Genomic DNA, 20,724 nt, shown 5'->3' with positions numbered 1-20,724 from the left:
AATGATTTCTCCGCATGCAATGCACTCAATAGCTGAATCAGAATCACTCTTGCAGGAGCTTCTTCGCTAGGCTCCTCCTCTTTCTCGGCCAAGAGTGTTGGTACCCTTGCACGCTTTGGACAGTCCTTCATGCAGTAGTCTTCTTCACAAATAAAACACCCTTGGTTGGAACGGTCCTTGAAAACAAAACTCACTTTTGTTTCCTTCTTGTTGCTAGATCCCTCGGACTTGGCTGCCTCTGTTTCATAAGATTTAGACTTCCCCTTGTCCCTTTGAGTGTGCTTCTTAGCATCAGGATTCTCACCCCCGATTGCTTTGAAGTCTACTAAGCGATCAGCCGCAGCAATGGCCGAGTGTAAGTTCTTCACGTCTTGTCTCCTTATTTCGGTTTGCACCCACGATTGCAAACCAGATAAAAAGTTGAACAATTTATCTTCTTCGGACATGTCCTTCACATCCAACTTTAGAGAGGTAAAATCCCTCACATTAGGGAGTATCCATTATGCATCAATAGTTAATAGTCGCCAATTAATACGACCATGATGACATATTGTATGTATCTGATATGTTGATAGAGAATGACTAATAACCAAAATCATTCATTGTGGCAATTACTATCAATTATGTATGTTGATATATTGTAATCAAATTGGTCAATATGGCATTGAGTATCAACCATTCACATACTTTGATAGGGTATGATTGTTTATTGAAAGCAATCATTTTGGCCTTGAGTATCCTGTATATTGGTAAGGAAGGAACTAAAAACAATTCGAGTAGATAGGATAAACAATCATTAAAAGTCGAACTCCACAAAGTTTTCCTTATAAGCATGGAGATGGACACAATGGTAAACACAACCGTTTAGATATGTTCCCTCTTTCCATTTCATCGATTTTATAATAAATTAAAATAAAATTATACATTCAGGGTTGTAAATTAGTGCTTAAGTGTTCGACTTGGACATGCCCTAAACGAGATATTTCATATATAAATTAAAAAAAAAAAAGTGATTCTCTAGACACTGAATTATACACATGATTCTGAACCAATATAAAATTAATTCTAAATTTTATATAAGGGATAATTGTATGAGATTTAAAAATAAATAATTTATTTATAGACGAAGTCTTATCAGTTAGAGTCCAAGTTAATTAACACCTGTAGATTTTGAATAGAATTGAAATGGTTTAAATAGATAAATTAAATAAACAAGACTTAATTCAGCTAGTCAACTAGATTAAAATCTGGTCAACCTGGCAAAAAAAAAAAAAAAAAAAAAATCAAATACGCACCCATAATAAATCTAACATACATAGGGCGAAGTCAATCAGGTCAAAGAGGATTCAATGATACTTTGATTAGTTTGATCCAACGAACCAGGCTCTTGTAATCCGACGACGAAAGGCTTTCGCGTACTCACCTTAATGATCTAGTGGAGAAGCGCGTGTTAACACAGCCTAATCAAAGGTCTTAACGCCCCATGAGGAAGCCCACACGGACCATGACGGCATCGCCAAAATGAGAAGGAACACGAGGAACGCTGAAGGAAACGCCATGCACGCACGTCAAGGCGTCTACAATTACCTTCTTCCCTTATACTCGCGTACTAGCCTAAGAACACCAATACTACAAAATAAAAATCATAATTTCCTCCATATAATCCATATAAGAATTTCACAATTTGTGAGTTTTATGGATTGCTGAAGACAAAAGGAAAAGGATCCATCCGAGATTAACCAGGAGCTTTTAGAGAGTCGGGAATTGTCAATTTTGAATCAGAAGAAAAAAAGGTGAAATTTAGAAGTTCAAGTTAGGAGTGTCTAGATTGAGTTAGGATAAAAAGGTAATTGAGTTGGCTTCCCGGGTAGTAAGTAGAGCTTTAGTTAGAAGAATTAGGGAAGAAGACGAACTCTAGAAAAATTCGTCATTAAAGCCGAACTCAATCTTTGAGATTTTTAGGAATTATCGAGAGAGGAGTCCGGTCTATTTCAACTTCACCAGAAAGAATTCTAGAGTTTATAAGTCCTTTAGAACACATTGTGATGTCTTCTTTCTTCTATATTACGAGTTTTGATTCCATTTTAGTTCTTTTATATTCCAGTTCTAGTTCGCTTGTTATTTGCATGATTCTTGCATTTCTTTGTGTCATTGTAATTTAAATGATATAATCTAACTAACTACCAAATCCGAATGTAACGAACATATGAAATATAGGAGTACCCAATTTCAATTTGAAATAATAAAAATTGTGGGATCATCATCCCGGGTATATGCCTACAGGATATGATTCAAACCATCCTTATACTAATTAGATTCATGCCAATAATTAAACCTGGATTGTAATTACTTTATTGCGATTTCACAAAATTTGAATAAAAAGGGTTAATAGCAATTTCATATTAATTTTGTGGGTCAAAATGTGTTCAAAACAAGTTAAGGTTTGTTCAATCAAGTACTAAATCGTTTATGGAAGAATAGGGAACTTTTAGAATTGAATTTCACACACTATTTCGTAAATTGGTAAATACAGGTCAAGGTTCGGTGATGGGTCTTCAGGGTGAATTTCGAGTAAAGAGGCATACAAATATGTTCCCCTAATATTAGGAGTCTATTCATGTCTTCTTCTATTTTCAATTCGGAGTCATCTATCGTATTTCGCCGTTTTGTGTGAAACATTCTAGAAAACGAAGAATATAACCCATTTGGTTACATGTTTGATCGAAGATTTTGTTGAGAAACGATCTAATCTAAACACACGATAAAAGAAGATATAAAGATAACGTGGTAAAGAATAATAAAGAACACAAAATATAACGAGTTTCGGCCAACAATGCCTACATCCTCGGGGAGTCGTCCATTCTATTGATATTTAATGAAATAATGGTCCAAGTAACCCTAAGTTACAATGTCTCTATTTATAGGAGTACATCAAAAGTCAAAAGACTAAACTACTACTCCTAAGCTCAATAAAGGCTTAAAGCCCAATTACAATATATAAACTCTAATTAAATATGAGCCCAAAACCCAACAATCTCCACCATGGGCGAATACTGCGCTTATTGAGATGTGATGAATAAATTACAAATCTCCACCTTGACGAATTTCACGTCCCTTAGGAAATACACGAGCCGTACCCATCAATCTTCACATCCACTCCATTCAAGAGCCCTTAGAAGAATAACAATCTCCGCCATTACGTATATCGCGCCATCAAAAAGTTATGAGCCACACATCAATCTTCACTGTTCGAGCCATTATACCTCCACTTCCGTTCAAAAGCCCTTAGAAGATAAAATCATAGAGTTTATAACACCAAGTAAACTTGGCAACTACGCTACTTCAGCAACTAGAGACATTCAACAACTCTTCCCAATCTTTGTTCATACCCGTTGACATATGCGGAAACTAGAATTAACAATTCTTTATTATGTCAAACTAATCTTTACCTTTGTTTGCCACAAACTGAGTGTCTTATTTTTCAAGTCCAACAACCGACTGAAAACAAAATACCGAATAGACCCAAGACGAACTTTCATCGTCTACTTTTTCAAAATCAGATATCTATCGAAAACTGAGGACACCCAAAACGAACTTCCATCGTCTACTTTCTCAAAATAAGATATCGATCAAAAAACGAGAAGAACCAAGACGAACCTTTATCGTCTACTTCATAACAAATAAATTAGGCTATCACGACATCTCTTTTCTTTAGCTCAAGATCTGACAAATATTTGTCACCCATCTTGCCTTAAACGTTGCATACTCAATCAACTTGAACCTCATACTTCTCCTTGACCAAATTAGCTTGCAATCTGCTAGTTTCTTGAATCCAAAAATGCCTAGCAATCCAAGAATATTATTTCAAGATTCACTATCTCTCTTCAATTGTCTTCACCAATGTTTCAAATGATCATCTATAGTTTCTCTGAAAGAAATCGAATATCCTTCCATTTGAATTGATCGAACCTCTCATCTAACCCCTTTTTCATGACTAGGAATCCCTATTCAAAGTCTCAATCATCCCATTCATCTAATATATGATCCACAATGTATAGACAATTAAGATAGAAAAAAAAGTAACAAAATCATCACCTTCGAATTAACCGAGTCTCCCATCTAGCCCCTTTTTCATGACTAGGAATCCCACTCAAGGTTTTTATTTATCTTCTCACATTAGAAGATAATGCAATGATTTCTTTTCGGTCGTTTGAGAGTTGCTTTCAAGATGTCTCCACCTCAACTTATAAGTGTCTTTCATTAGTCTTCCTCTTCCTGGTCTTTCATTGATAATATGTGTTAATTGGAATTGTTTCAATCCTTAATCACCCGCCAACTCAATGTAATCTTGCAATTTGGCCTAAAGGATTGCCCTGTTAACATGTCGACAATGTTATCATCGGTAAATACCATATAAATAACAACTTTTCATACTCAATCATGTTTTTGTCAAGTGTAAAAGCACATAATCTATAGTTTCAAATTTCAAATCGCACTTAGAGCGAGAAATTTTCTCTGGAGATTTTTCTCACATTGGGCACGACCGGCACATCAACGCCGCCGGAGCTTTTGACGTCGGAATGATCTCAAATTTTTCCAGTAGGTGCGTCTCTTTCCCCCCTACAATCTGACCGAAGGAATTTCAATTTGAACGGAGGAATCGGGAGAAATCACGATTTTAGTTTCTAGATCGGATATTTAGGTCGTTTTCGGCACGATCGGCACAATCGGCACGATAGGCACATTCGGCACGATCGGCACGATCGGCACGAACAACACAAACGACACGGATTCTTGCCGCGACCGCGCTTCTACATCGGAAGTCAGTCGCCATCCTCCAGCACCTTCGACCGGTTATCGTGCGCCCTCTGGAACGTGTTCTGTTGTGCAAGGAACGGTCGCGGTCATCTTCTCTTACCGTTTACCGGAACATTTCGTCAAACCCCCTTCTGCAGAGACTTGACGTCAAATCGGCGTCGGTCGCCCTCCTCTTCTCACTTTTTGTTTACAGGTTAGTTCGGACCTCGGTCGGGACATCAAACCACACCGCGAGGCGCGGGTAGGTCTCCATTGAACTTCTTTATCGCCGTTTGAATTAAGTGTTCGGTCTGGAGGAAGCTTTCGTAGCTACAGACTGTTCCAAAATTGCTTAAACCCTTTCTTGTTTGAGCAATTATTTCCAAGCCCCTGTTCCGGTGCGATTGGTTTCATATCGTGCTGTTTGCGCCCACCCTTTGCTGCAGAATTCCAACCTCTGTGGCTCCTTTGAAGATTAGGCAGTTTGCGCTTGATCTTTCCAATGACTGGTACGCGCCCGTCCAGTGTAGTTACTCGGGCAAGGGGCGTCCTTCAAGTCCGCCCTGATGATCCTAAGAAGGTGCTGAAGGGGCCGTCGACAAGCAGCAAGGCTAGGTCTGATAGACGAACTCGCAGGTCTCTTAACAATCCCAGGAAGCAGAAGCCAGAAATCATGGATGAAGTCCTAAACAACGGAGAAGATGCGCCTATTGATTCTATGCCAAATACATCATCGGGTATGAGTTCTTTTCCACATGCTGATGAATTAAATGAGAATAGTTCTATTGGGGATTCATACTGTAACAATATGCATGTTCATAATAGAAATGATAGGATTGAATTGATAGGAAAAGACAGTACTGCATATAGAAATGATAGGACTTTAATTTTAGAAAATTCTGTTGTTACTGGACTTGCTGCACAGAATGGACCGTTAGAGTCACTGGTTGGTACCCTAGACCTGACCGGTCATTCTGTTGGGAAATTGGATTTGAAATCTTGTCTTGTTAAAATTGATGACAATCGGGTCGCTTGTGCTGAAAATTCAGTCCCAATGTTGGAGATAATCTGTCAAAAAGGCTCTAAGATAATGCAGGAAAATGACATAAATTGTACAGGTTTATTGGGTCCTATTGAAAGCTCAAAATTGGGGTCTGTTTCTGAATCGGGTGAAAACATTATGCTGAGATTTATGTCTGTTTTGAATGATCCTACTGAAGTTGGTACTGGTGTTCCTATTGAGGTAAGTATGACAGAGCTGAATAAGACTGTTGATCGATAATTAATAGGTTCAAAGAATATTACAAGGTCGGGGTCAGTTTCAGAAGCAGGAAAACATGACAGTTTGGGTAATTCAGGTGCAGAGAAAGATCAGAAAACAAATTTTACCGGTCCTACTAAAGAGGATGCTAAATTGGGCAAAATAGATCATTTTGAAATTGCCTCTACAGGGTTGGAGATATCAGCTGCTCAGAGTCCATTAGGTACAAAGAAGGATATAATTTCAGAGTCTTGTTCTACAATGAGAAATCTTGCAAATTTAAAAGTCTCGGGTTCCATTAATGATCAGAATGCTAAGTCTACCTGTCCTGCTAAGGATCAAATGGAAAGTCAGATATCCAGACTATGTACTAGGCTTGAAAAAGGTTGGACAAAAGACACTAAATGCGCCCAGGATTCTGAAACTGAGGCTAAAATTGCAGGATCTTCTAAACAGCCTGCACATCTAGCTGAAACTATTAAAGGACATAGTCTAACAGAATCTGGAAACACTGAAAAAATTGGATCTGAGTTAGAGCTATTCATGGAAATAAATTCAGCTAAATTAGAAAAGCCTAATAATACAGATATAAAGGATGATGAACTGAACTTGATTGGTATAGCCAATGGTGAAAGCTTGACTGGAAATTATATTGATTCGTTGATTGATGACATCATGAATGACAATCTGGGTCTGGGTATGGATCTCATGGAAGCTACAAATAAGTTGGGTCAGAATTTAAGTCAGGGTATAAGAGGTGAAGAATGTATGAAACTAGAAGAATTAGCCAACGGTTTTCGCTTGGCCGGGTCTGATGAGGTGTTAGCCAACGGTTTTCGCTTGGCCGGGTCTAATATGGGGTTAGCCAACGGTTTTCGCTTGGCTGGGTCTGAAAAAAATAATTTGGTTGCAAAAAAGTTGGGTCTAACAAGGGTGGATAACATGAATATTCAAGTCATTGATCCTGAACACGCCGGTCCTGGATACACTAAAACTACTCATGGCATTGGTCATATCTCTTCAAATGCCGGTCCTAGCTCTTCAAACGTCGGTCATAGCTCTTCAAATGCTGGTCCTAGCTCTTCTAATGCCAGTCCTAGATCTTCTAATGTCAGTCCTAACTCTTCTAATGCCGGTCCTATCTCTTTAAATGCCGGTCCTGACATCACCTATCCACCTTCTACCGGTCCTAATCGTCAAGATAATAAATCTACTAACAAAGCTATGAGCCACCGGTCGAATCAAAAGAACCAAAGCATAGATGTTGATTTGGAATCAGACGATAGCACTGACTATGATGAAACAATAATATGCGACCTCGAATAACATAAATCCATGAAGAAGATATCGACAACAAAGATCAAACCAAAAGCAAAGAGACATAATTCTTCCAAAACAAGTGCTGAAATTGAAAAGATCGATCAAGAAACTAGATCGAATAATTCTAAAACAGCTAAGAAGGGTAAGAATGAATCGAAAATCAAAGAAAGGAAAAACATGAAGGCAAATAACTCAAGTTCTAATAAGAATGCTGAAGTAAATCCCAAGGAAACTGTGACACCCGAGGCTAACCCTGAGATATTGAACCTGGGTGCGTTTTCTCCACTCGTTAATCTGGATCCTGAAATGCCAATTGATAGTATTCAAAAGAGGAAAACTGATACACAAGAGAAGAGCACTAAAGGGGATATTCTAAAGAAGATCGGAACAATTGAAGGCAACGGTTTTGTGGGAAATATAAGGGTTAGATGGGCCGAAAAGAACAAACAAGTCAGGAAAGATAGCATCCTTGAAATAGTCACCTCCTCAGCTCCTCCTACTGCTGCAATTCCTGGCAAAGAAAATACTCAGGCTGATAACAAGGATCTTACTGCTGGTCCAACGTGGTCAATGAGGAAAAACGAAATAGCAAATTTGGCAGGACTGAGAAACCAGATGAAGAAGCTATTTTTCCAAATTAATAAACAAGAGATTACGATGCGCCAAGAAAGAAATGATCAGTTGAATGCTCAGTTCAAAAGTCACTATCTAAAGAATTGGAATCTCTTCAACAAAGACCAATATGATGAAGTGATCAAGTGGACGGTTGACGCCATGAAGGAAATTTCGAAATGTAATAAAACAAAGGTGTACACTATCATGAGCAACCCAAATAAAACTTGGCAAGAAGGAAAGGTGTGGAATGGAAATGCCATGAGCGATCCAGATAAGGGAAAATTCCAGATAGACACCTTATTCCCAAAGGTAATTACACTTGATCATCCTCACCGATTTGAGCTCCCACCCGAAATTGAAGAAAAATGTGTCAAGGCATGGGAGTTTGTCATAGTTGGTCATTTTATGGGCAACATGAAAGCACCATTTGCTGAGGTTAAAAGAACGTTGATGGGTCAGTGGGAATCCTCTAGTCTAGAGAGGATCACAATCAATGATCACGGATTCTACTTTCTATCCTTCAGGAATGGAAGCGAAATAAAGTCGATCATAGAGAGCGAATATACTTTTATCAGGGGAAAAAGATTCAAGTTGTACAAGTGGAGCGAGGAACTTAATACTAATCATAGACCGCCTGAACTTGAACAAATCTGGGTAAATCTCAAGAATGTTCCACCACACATGTGCAACCCGATGGGCCTGGCCTATATTTCAAGCATTATAGGCAAACCACTTATGTTTGACCCAGCAATGGAAGGTTATGAGCGTGCATCTGTGGCCAGAGTTAGTGTCGAAATCCATTCAAGTAGCTCTCTTCTAATCAAGCTTGAACTTAAAGATAGACTGGGAAATTTATTTGACATTGAAGTACAATACGAATTGAAACCAAATCGATGTATATGGTGTAGCACTTTCACACACGCTACGAATAAATGTCCAGTCAATAATAATCTAAAATCGAAGGCCAATAACAACACTCAAGTAAGCGATATCAATGACTCTAACCAGGCTCAGGTTGAGAGAAATGTGAACAGGTCTGAACTTAACAGCAATGAACGCACTAAGGATGATAAGATGGACAACCAAAAGCAAGAACAGATAAGGGTAAGGGTACAAGCTGGCCCTACTAACGTTGATCATATTGGTCATGTTCAGGGCACCGGTCCTAGGGATTCTGTTTTCTCAAGAATAGGTCCTGTTCAAAATGTCAGTCCTGGTCAGGGTATCGGTCCTGATAAAGCTGGACATAGACACACCGGTCCTAGAGCTTCTCAAAAAGCTACTGTTCCTAGCCATATTGACCATATTAAGTCTGGTCTTGGACTTGTTGATCATGAAACTACTCAAGCTATCGGACTTGCTACTACAGGTCCTGATGAAAAATGTGCAACCATTGCTGATCCCGGCTATATTGGTCCTAATACTGGCACAAGTCCTATTATTGTGGATGATACTATTGTTGGTCCTAACTCCACCGATCCCAATACTGATCAAAGAACTGGTCTTGATGTAACTACATGTCCTAGTTCCAAAGTTTCTGAAATTCAAAGATCTATGGGACGGGGAATACTTGGCCCATATGAAACAAGCAAAATTGGGTCTGAAGGCACTCCAATAGGTCGTGAGTCTACTCTTCACAGTTCTAGGAATGCAAACAGGAACCTAAAAAACAATGTCATCAAAATTCGAAATGACCTGACCCTTGGGCTCAGAGTTACCTTTCGAGATGATAAACAGGAGAATCTTGGAATAAGTAATAAAGAAGCTCTTGAAAATGGACTGGGAAATCTTGGGTTTTGTGAAATCAAAAGATCAAGTGCAGAAGAAGACAATTTGGTCTTGAATAAGGCAATGAGCCTTAATTCTGAAGTAGGGCGAATAAAAACCGATAACAAACATGAATCTAGTAGTGAAGAGGTTCAAAGTCAGAAAAGATCTACTAAAGCAGAACAAGATGAAAATCGAAGACAAAGCAAAAAGATCCTGGATCCAGAAGCTACTAAATCTATCACGGGAGAAGATGAGATCTACATGAGGCAACCCTCACTCAATGGCAATAGTATTCCATGTAATCAAACTGTAGCCATCGAGGATAGTGAGGCAAGTGATGCTTATGATTTCTCTGATGAAGAAGTCCAGGACAGTCTAGAAAGTCAGGAACCCAACACTTATATTCATTCATGAATATAGTGACATGGAACATAAGGGGACTCAATGACCCTCTAAAATGTAAAGAAATCAGGAGGATCATTGAGAATCAGAAGATCACTATTATGGGTATTCTTGAGACAAAAGTCAAAAGTCGGAACGTTGAGAAGGTTAGCAAACTGTGTATTGATAGTAGCTGGGAAATCATTCATAACTCAAATGACAAAACGAGCAGAATCTGGGTTATTTGGGATAACAAAGTTGTTGAGGTGATGACTCTTTTTTCGAATGATCAAGCAATCCTGGTGGAGGTCAAAGACAGAATCACAAGAATCGTGTTTAATCTTGCTATTATCTATGGTAGCAACTCAAGCACGGAAAGAAGACTCCTCTGGAATTGTCTTAGAAACTGGATCGGTATTGATAAATCTTGGGCTGTCCTCGGTGATTACAACGTAACTAGAAACGAATCTGATCGTAGCCCAGAATCTGAAATTACTCGGGATATGATTGAATTTAATGACTGCATCAGAGATATGGGTTGCATCGAGCCTACCAATTATGGGAACTTCTTCACTTGGTCTTCTACGAGAGGGAATGAACAAATTAGAAAAAGTAGAATTGACAGATGTCTAGTAAATGAGAACTGGATTAACCAATTTCCGAGAAGTCAACTTCATGTTTTGAATCCGGGTATATCTGATCACTGCCCGATTAAATTGTTCTGGGAAAAGGAAGAAAAGTTCAAAAAACCCTTTAAATTTTTCAATTTTTGGATGGATAACGATAAATTCAAGGGTATCCTCGAAAACGTATGGTCAACAGATGTCAGAGGTTCCAACATGTACAGGGTTTCTGAGAAGCTTAAGCTCCTGAAGAATCATCTCCAAAGCTTTGACAAGAAGAAGTTCAGCAATATCTCCAATAGAGTTCTGGCTGCTAGAGAAGAACTGGAAGAGGTTCAGAAAAAGTTATTAAGGGATGATAGTGATGAACAACTCAATGAAAGAGAAAGATATGCGCTTGAAAACTTCAGGAAGCTGAGTCTGCTTGAAGAGAATTTTGTTAGACAGAAATCAAGACAGAGCTGGCTTTCGTTGGGTGACAAAAACACAGCTTTCTTCTATAGAAAATGCAAGGCTAGAAACATGAGAAACAATGTGTACAGGCTGAAGAATGATGATGGTGAATATGTTCAGGGTCAAAAGGGTGTCCAAGATCTGGCTATTGATTTCTATAAGCAGCTTATGGGTACAAGAAAGCAGCATCAAAGTCACCTGAATACCTTGTATCAAATTATTGATAGGAAAATCTCTGCAGAAGATAGTCGCGAGTTGATAAGAGTGGTCACGAAAGTTGAGGTTAAAGAAGCTCTGTTTAGTATTGATGGGAATAAAAGCCCGGGTCCTGATGGGTTTAATGCACAGTTCTTCAAAGATAATTGGTCGGTTGTGGGTAAAGATGTTACTGATGGGGTTCTGGAGTTTTTCAAAAACAGGAAGATGTTAAAGCAATGGAATACAGCAGTCCTAACCTTGATCCCCAAAACTGCGGTACCTGAGAAAGTACAAGATTTCAGACCAATTTCCTGCTGCAATGTGATTTATAAAATAATTTCCAAAATAATTTCTAAACGTTTTTAAAATGTTATAGGAAAAATAATAAATCTTAATCAATCTGCATTCATCCCCGGTAGGACAATCTCTCGTAATATTCTTCTCATGCAGAGACTATTAAATGGCTACGGGAAAAAGAAAATATCCCCGAGAGTGGCTTTCAAAATAGATATCAAGAAAGCTTTTGACTCTGTTAGATGGGAAGCCATTCGAGACTTTTTGGTTGTTTCTGCTTTTCCTATGATTTTTATCGATTGGATTATGCAATGCGTTTCATCATCCTGCTTTGTTATTAGCGTCAATGGAGTCCACAGAGGCTATTTCAAGGGTGAAAACGGGGTAAGGCAAGGGGACCCCCTTCTCTACTTACCTTTTCGTAGCTATCATGGCGATCTTTGAGAGCATCTTCACGATGTTCCGAAAGAATCGTCCATACATCTTTCACCCATTCTGTGAGGTAGAGGAGGTAACACATTTATGCTTTGTTGACGATTTGTTCATTCTAGCGCACGCGGACGTTGATTCCATTAAAACTATTAGGTCTGCACTAACGTTCTTTTCTGAGGTAACAGGTTTAACTATTAATGAAAGCAAAAGTGTGGCATTTTATGGAGGCGTGAAGGACGAAACAAAACAGGACATCTTCAACATCATGGGCATCAAAGAAGGCAGATTTCCCATAAGGTACTTAGGAATTCCGTTAACTGCGAAGCAGATCGAGATCTCACACTGCAAGCCGCTGATTGAAAAGGTAAAAAACACGATATCTGGCTGGGCAGCGAAAAAACTTTCTTATGCAGGGAGGATCGAACTTATCAAAACCGTGGTTATGGGCATAGTTGGCTATTGGGCGCAGCAAATGGTCATTCCGAAGAAGGTAATGAAGGAACTCGACACACTGATGAGAAACTTTATCTGGGGTAATAGTGGAAGAGGAGGAAAGAAAGTCAAATGGACCGCTCTCTGCAAACCGAAGGACGAGGGAGGCATCGACTTGAAGAACTGTATTGAGTGGAACAAGGCTCTAACCTTCAAGCATCTGTGGGCTTTGGAGCGCAATCTGGAGTCACTATGGATCAAATGGGTGCATACGAGATTTATGAAACACGAAACCAGCATCTGGACCTGCAAAATTCACGAAGGTATGAGCTGGTCTCTAAAAAAGATTCTTAAACTAAGAAGCGATATTGCAGATCTTTATGACATCCGACTAGGGGACGGGAATGGCACTCTATTCTGGCACGACCCTTGGTTTGAAAACCAGCCTATCATCGACAAGGAGCAGTTTCAAAATACTCGTATCAGAAGGGACTACGCAAAAGCGAAAATCAGAGACATCAAATACGGGAATTGGAACTTGCTCTTGAGAAGAATTCTAGAAGGAAAGAGGATACTTGATCATATAAGTAACATACAACTACACGACAGACCGGATATTCATGAATGGAAAGCTGAGGACAATGGGAAGCTAGTATTGAAGAAAATATGGGAGGTAATCCGGGAGAAAGCACAGAAAGTAGAATGGGCTCCTCTTGTATGGTCAACAAAGATTATCCCTAGACACCAGTTCATCCTATGGCTCGCCTTCTGGGAAAGACTCAACACACGTGATCGTATCAGTAAGTATATGAGCATCCCGGACGCGAGCTGTCTTCTATGCATAGGAAATAAAGAAACCATAGATCACCTATTCGGGAGCTGTTGTATTGCTTCAGAGCTTTGGGACAGATTCTATAAAAGCCTAGAGCTGATCAGTTTCCCGAGCGAATGGAATGAAATCAAAGAAGCGGCACTACTCAAAGCCAAGGGAAATAGATTTGCAACAAGCGTGTTCAAGTGCGGCTTTGGAGCAGTGGTGTATAACATTTGGAAAGAACGGAATGCAAGGGTATATGACAGAACCCGCAGGAGCATTGACGAGTTATGGAAAGATATTGTATCGGATTGCAGCGCCCTCGCGGGAACGTGGAGAGGAATTCCAAGCACGGAGCAGAACTGGAATATCTGCAGGAACTGGAATTTACCGTTTTTTAAACTTACTAGAATTGAAAGCATTGTAAACAGATAATTCATTTACGTTTTTAGCTTTTATTTAGAATGTTACGACTTCAAAATCATTCTAGGCCTGTCTAGAATGATCTCTTAAACTCGTGGTTTTTTTTCCCGTTTTTGGGAATTTTTAATGAAATGACGCTAAGTCGTTTTCCCAAAAAAAAAAAAAAAAAAAAAAAGCACATAATCTCACCACAGTCTTCATCTTGATTAGCTCTTCCAATAAGATAAGGTCATAACCAAAAAGATACAAACTTTTTGGTCCCAAATAAGTGAAATAAAATTAAAATTAGGCAGACACTTTAAGCCCTAGAAAAACAAACTTCGAGACGTCCAAACCTTGATTCGACCGTTGAAAATGTAGAGGAATGAGTTACCAACCCTCTCGACAAAATCTCAGCGCAATCGGACTCTGTTTGAATCTCCCATCGTCAGTTTGATGAACCCTGTGCGGCTGTAGGCGAAAATCTACTACTAGTTTTTCTCTCTACCCCTCTTTTAATTTGACTTCTTCAATAACCGGTTACCAAAGAAAAATCTCTCCAAACTTATTTCAGCCGAGAATTTCTTCAAGTCAAAGCCCTCGCCATAGTGAAATAATGTCACCCATGTATGCCAAGACAACAATCGGTTATAATAAAACCTCCAACTAATTATCAATAAGCATGAAGATGTATCATGCACCCTCAACTCATACCTTAGAAATTATCATTCTTGGTAGAACCCTTGAGGCATCAGCACTCACTTGACAACTTCGTACCAACACTTACCGGGATTGCCAATCAAAACCTACTCATATGGTTGATGCAAATCCAAATCTGGCCCTTAAACACACATATCAAAAATACACTCTTGCAAACAAACATTAAAGCCACCTGCTTTAATCAGAAAACCCTTTTACATGTTGCATCAACTGTCTTCCACAATCTGCAACATCGAATAAGCACTCCACCTTCTTTTTCAACTCCAATTTTCAAATCTCTTAGAAGATAAACACAAATCTCCATATTTGAGAAATTCAAGTCAAACAAGCCTCAATACAAATCCAAGATCAAAGCACACAAAGCTTTGAGAGTTTGATTAAAATTAAACAAGGCTTTATTTGTGAAAATTGGAACAAATAGGTCTTAAACCTATTTTATAAAATCAAACGAGACTTAAATAAAAAGTCTTAGCTGAAAAAGTCTTAGTTGTTGACCGCTTCAAAGATTCTTGGCTTCTCTATATATATTATATTATATCATAATATAATATCTATTTATATGGAATATATATAGAGATATATATGTAATATATATGGAGATATATATGGAATATATATTGAGATATATATTTTTTCATTTTTTATATTTTAATAGACCATATGTCCCAAATTAAAATAAGTCAAAATAATATACCTCATCTTCTTCATTCTGGTATCGCTGCTTACATGACGACTTTTCGTCACAAGCACGGTTGCACCCATTGGCGCCTTCAAGAAGAATAAAAGACCATTGTCTTCTTCTCTCTTCTTCTCAAACCTCGTCACCCATAACTAAGAAATATTTTAACGACCGTAGACATCTACTTAGCAAATGAAGATTTCGACTCAAATCTTCACAGCGGCTAATTCTTCTACAACCAATGTCGTTTCTCCAATAGCCATCTTCAACCAAAGCACAAATATCCAACAACTTCTTCAATGGTGGTTAGGGTTTCTATCATATCTTCACAAATAGATTAGGTTAAACATTCTCAAAACATGCTCTGATACCACTTGTTGACAAACGATCTAATCTAAACACACGATAAAAGAAGATATAAAGATAACGTGGTAAAGAATAATAAAGAACACAAGATATAACGAGGTTCGGCCAACAATGCCTACATCCTCGGAGAGTCGTCCATTCTATTGATATTTCATGGAATAATAGTCCAAGTAACCCTAGGTTACAATGTCTCTATTTATAGGAGTACATTAAAAGTCAAAAGACTAAACTACTACTCGTAAGCCCAATAAAGGCTTAAAGCCCAATTACAATATATAAACTCTAATTAAATATGAGCCCAAAACCCAACAGATTTTACTAGTCGACCGTGTTTGTAGACCAGCGACCAATGAATTTAGCGGTGACAAGAAATGTTGGCGCCCATATAGGCACGCGCGAGCAAAATTAAACAAAAGAAGAGGGAAGATGGGAATTCGAACCCCCAACCCATGGCCGCTCTAACTTGGTTCTAGTCCTAATGCCCGACACACTATCGAGCTTCCCAAGCCTCCCATTGCGACTGATCAATCCCCAAAGCATATGAAGCAGTGATCGCATCCTTATACACATTTGCATATTGTTTTTTTAATTTAAATACTTCAAATGATTTTATGTATATCTAAAAATTATAGAATACGATTCAAAATAATTTTCTAAATCTAATTTAAAATTTCTACAATATTAGGACTCGTTTGGGACTATTTCTATATTTTTCTATGTTTTTGTGAACCTTTAACTTGATTTTTATAATATAAAAAATATGAAACAAATATGTGGATAAGAGTAAAGAAAAAGAAACCAAGTTAAATTGGGCATGCGATCGCATGCCGAAGATGACTTGTTAGAACAATGGTAAAAGACTTAATGTCTCTGTTTGGGAGTTGCTTATTTACTCTATTGAGTATCGTTAGGCCGTTCTAAACAAGCTGACTCAAGCATGTATTTCGTTCAACACATCTCTAGAACAGTTGGTAGGCATGGTTTGTGCGATGCTAGCAAAGCGAAAGATATGTTTTGATGACTCAAATTTGCCCACGTACGGTGCGATTCATTCTTAGGCTTTGCATGTATCTCGGTAAGCATGGAAGGTAATACAATCCCGATGGACTTGTTTCACAATCGATCAACTTTGAACATCTTTCCTTGAAGGATGTTAGAAAAGATATATGAGTGCTTAAAGAAAGTGTGTTTTCGTCAGATTTATGTGTATGTAGTTTTGATAGCAAGCAAAGAGGTCTGGAGAAAATACAAGTGGATGGAGTGCCATCTAAAGTTGAGTTTTTAGTAATTGACATACAACCCTCATGTAACATCATTTTGGGACGACCATGGTTACATCAAGTAAAGACGTTGGCATCCGTATTACATCAAAATGTTCGCTTTATATCTGAAAAAAAGACAATAATGATCAATGGTGAGTCTTACATTATGGTTTGTACGAGTATGACCCACGCAACTTCTCAAGAAGTCCATCTCAATTATCTTGTAATTTGTATGATATCAGAACTAGGTAATGATTCTTATAAGATAATGATATTTGATTATTTTCTTCCTCCGGTTCTCTTTATGATGAATATGATGAACTATTTTACAAGTCTTGGTTTAGGTCCTTGAACTATGTGAATTTTAGGTTTAGTGCATATGATAGGAACTATTAATCGTCGCGGTATGGGTTATGAGCCAATTGGGCTCGACAAGGAAATAAGAGGTAAACTTATTGATACTTACATTCTAATCCCGTCTATTTCAATGGATAATTCGTAAAAGAGGGAGAAACACTTCCCTACTTCAAATTTCCTAAACATTCACTCATTCAGTTTCAAAATGTAGATTTCATGGTTTTTAGATCTTGTCTAATTACCTTATTAATTCAATATTTTTTTCTTTTGTGATCAGGGTAACCTATCAAATGGTAGACTCTCCTTGAAGGGATGCATATGCTCTTCGACGAGAGAGAAGCATAAATTGGAGTGTAGACACCCCATTTTTATACCCCAAAATTAAAATAAATCTACCCGATTTAGTATAATGATCATACATGGTTATTGGACTAGAAGAACAAAACTCAGATGACAATTTTCAGAAATGGCTTAAAATGACCCATGAGGAGCGGTTCAAATGCCAATTTTCAAAAAAATACTTCAAATTCAGCTGACCTAAAACCTTCAAAATTAGACTTAGAAAATCATTGTTGGGTCAAATTATTTTGACTAAGAGTTGAAATAATTTAACCATTGAGATTTTGATGATGAAATGACTTATGAGTTTTGATGCAGGTGTATCGAAATCATATTTCATAAGACTTGGCTCTAATAAGGGTCACTAGACCGATTTTGGCATCAGATGCAAAGAATTAGACGTGTAGTCTAACTCCACTAACGTGCAGTCGAATAAATGCACAGAATTAGACGTGCAGTTTAACTTAGCCGAGTTAGACGTGCAGTCTAATATATTTGTAATTAGACGTACAGTCTAACTCAGTGGAGTTAGACGTTTAGTCTAATATATGCGGAATTAGACGTGCAGTCTAACTCAGTGGAGTTGGACGTGCAATCTAATATGTGCGGAATTAGACGTGCAGTCTAACTCAGTGGAGTTAGACGTACAGTCTAATGGGTTGTGAAAATTAGACGCGAGTCTAACTCCTTTAGACAAGTCTGAGGTAGAACCGGAATTAGACGTGCAGTCTAACTCAGTGGAGTTAGACGTGCAGTCTAATGGTTTGTAAAAATTAGATGTGTAGTCTAATTGGTGAGAGTTAGACGTGTAGTCTAATGGTTTGTAACAATTAGACGTGTAGTCTAATTGGTGAAAGTTAGACGTGAGTCTAACTCTTTCAGATTTGTCTGAAGTGACTGTTATTAGACGTAAGTCTAATTCCATTACGGGGATGTTTAATTTCATTAGACTGGTTTTCACAATCCGTCTAACTGAAATACGTCTAATGCTCAGCTTAAGCAGTATGCTTGAAGCTAACACCCGCCTACCCACGTGCTATAGCTGTACCCTACTCCTGCTCCACTTTCTAGTGAAGATCATTACAACAACTATATGCAACCAACCAACGAATTCCACGTAAGAGAATTTCCCTCATATTAATTGTTTTGCAGGTACATCTCTGATGGAATATTCGGCGCACTACCAGTGGTGTACGACCACGATCCTTGTGCTCAGAACCTGCTGTGTACAATGGAGGCTTTCCAATGGAAGACTGCCATGTATCATTCTAAATGATTCGACCGTGAGTCTCTGCCTAGTATTTATCATATCTCAAGGACAACGGACAATCTGCCTCACGAACTGCTAGTTTTTACAAAGAGTTAATCTACAATTCTGCTTGCAATTCAAGAGAGAGAATTTAAGCCTTTGAATACTCATATTGTGAAGTTGCTTTCTGATTGTACTGTGTGTGAATCAAGAGAGAGATAGAATTAAAAACACCTTTAGCTGAGTGATATTCTTCATATTGTATATTGAACAAAGTGTGTTCTGTTCAATAATGAGCTAAGTGTGTGTAAACTGTATTTGATTCGAATCATATTATAGTAAATCCTTCCGGTGGTTGGAAGAAAGGGTGACGTAGGAGAGTTTCTCCGAACATCCATAAACAAACTGTTGTGTTCTTCATTTTGTCATGTTTTCATCTTTCATCTTGAGTTTCAAACCCAAGTAAACAATTCCGCCTTGAATCCGTTTCAAGTGTTTTCAAGTATTTGCGTAGAATAGAAAGTGAATTAAATCCCTAACGAGATTTCTTTCAAACCGTTTTTCATAAGCCTTCATCAATAGCCAGACCCCATCTCTATCGATAAAGCCGATCCTATCAATCATGAACTTTGAGTATAACATTGTTGTTTGCAATTTTGTGCAGAAGTTTTTCAAAAAGGCAAAAGACTCAAAACCGAGTCAAATCGGTCGAGTAAATACAAAGTCAACAAAAGTCAACACAAGGAGTTCTTGCGCTTCCATGCTTCTTTCAAATGATCGGGTGATGTCATGCTGATGCCAGACGTACATTATTACAAGAAATTCCCAAAATGCCACAATTTTGGCATTGTTTTGCTAAAGGAAGAACAACAAGGACCTTCAATTTTGAAATTTCACCCAAATCGCTATAATCAATGGTTTTTAGATGATTTTATATGTTATGGAAAGCTTGAAGAGTCCTCTACAATATATGTTTGAATTTTAATTTAAGTCGAAGCTCTTACGGTTAGAAAGTCAATTCTTGAGCCTTAAACCTCAACATTGGATTGTTACCTACGGTCTATGCGGTCCGTTTTAATGGCATCGATGCCGAGTCTCCATTCGATGGATAAGGTGGTCAATGCGGTCCAACAACCTAATGTAAGTGCACCAACATTAATCTTGGAGCAAATTGAAGTTAAGTGTGACTTAATAAATTCATATCTTTTGACTTACTTGACAATTTTGTGCAAGTGAGCTACCTTTTGGAAAAAGTGTTGAGTTAGCATTCAATTGATAACAAGAAGAACTCACATCTCGATCTACAGCCCATGCTAGATCATTCATAATCCAGAATGTTCATTTCAAGACCAAATGTGTTTTAACGTGAATTGCATAGGCATGCGGCCTATCTCGAAATTCTTAGGCAAAACAAATATTAGGCAGCCTCAATACATTTACAATGCACCCTAGCCCAGCCTCAAGAACATGATCTCAATCATAAAGATGATCATACAAACATAAATGAATTGATATGATAAAATTCTTTATGTTTTGTGGGGTTACCAAACGACCACTATGACATCTACATGAGAAATTGCTTATTCGCTGGTTTATGGCATGAAGGTTGTCCAGCCCATTGAGCCCGAGATACCTACGCTGCTTAGGGTACACATAGAAATTCATGTCATTGAAGAAGAATGACTTAGATCTATGTACAAACAAATCTCCCTCAACGAGGACAAGAGGATTGATACCTTATGTAAGACACAAGCCTATCAACGGCGCATGTCGAATGCTTTCAACAAGAAATTGAAACCGCGACATCTGGTAACTAGAGACTTACTCCTTCCCAATAGCCGAGAGCTTTAGGATCTAGGAGGGAAGTTCTAACTGCAATGGGAAGGACCCTTTATAATAAAGCATGTTTTCTCCAAGGGAGCTACATGTCTCACCTACATGGCCGATGACGATCTCTTTT

The sequence above is a fragment of the Impatiens glandulifera genome, chromosome 4 (genome assembly GCF_907164915.1).
Source record: "Impatiens glandulifera chromosome 4, dImpGla2.1, whole genome shotgun sequence".
NCBI lineage: Eukaryota > Viridiplantae > Streptophyta > Magnoliopsida > Ericales > Balsaminaceae > Impatiens > Impatiens glandulifera.
Note: the sequence above shows the minus strand (reverse complement) of the source record.